At 50.6% G+C, this 534-nt stretch overlaps 1 pseudogene; it reads left to right on the top strand.

The window, feature by feature from the left end:
• LOC125488289 overlaps positions 1-534 on the top strand; it is a 5,635-nt pseudogene that overhangs the window by 1,837 nt on the left and 3,264 nt on the right.

Genomic DNA, 534 nt, shown 5'->3' with positions numbered 1-534 from the left:
ATAGGTAGGAAAAGGGATGGGGACGTAAGGCAGAAATTCAAGGAGCTGTGGTGGAAGCTTAGAGCGAGAACAAACAGAGTTGTTATCTCAGGTTTGTTACCCATGCCACGTGCTAGCGAGGCGAGGAATGGGGAGAGAGAGCAGTTGAACACATGGCTACAGGGTTGGTGCAGGAGGGAGGGATTCAGATACCTGGATAATTGGGGCTCATTCTGGGGTAGGTGGGACCTCGACAAACGGGATGGTCTACACCTGAACCAGAGGGGTACCAATATCCTGGGGGGGAAATTTGCTAATGCTCTTCGGGAGGGTTTAAACTAATTCAACAGGGGGATGGGAACCTGAATTGTAGCTCCAGTGTACAGGAGGTTGAGAGTAGTGAGGTCATAAATAAGGTTTCAAGGTCGCAGGAGTGTACCGGCAGGCAGGAAGGTGGTTTGAAGTGTGTCTACTTCAATGCCAGGAGAATCCGGAATAAGGTGGGTGAACTTGCAGCATGGGTTGGTACCTGGGACTTCGATGTTGTGGCCATTT

Source organism: Rhincodon typus, unplaced genomic scaffold (assembly GCF_021869965.1).
Source record: "Rhincodon typus isolate 14 unplaced genomic scaffold, sRhiTyp1.1 hic_rhity00000157, whole genome shotgun sequence".
NCBI classification, from domain to species: Eukaryota; Metazoa; Chordata; class Chondrichthyes; order Orectolobiformes; family Rhincodontidae; genus Rhincodon; species Rhincodon typus.
Note: the sequence above shows the minus strand (reverse complement) of the source record. Positions and strands in the feature narration are given on the sequence as shown.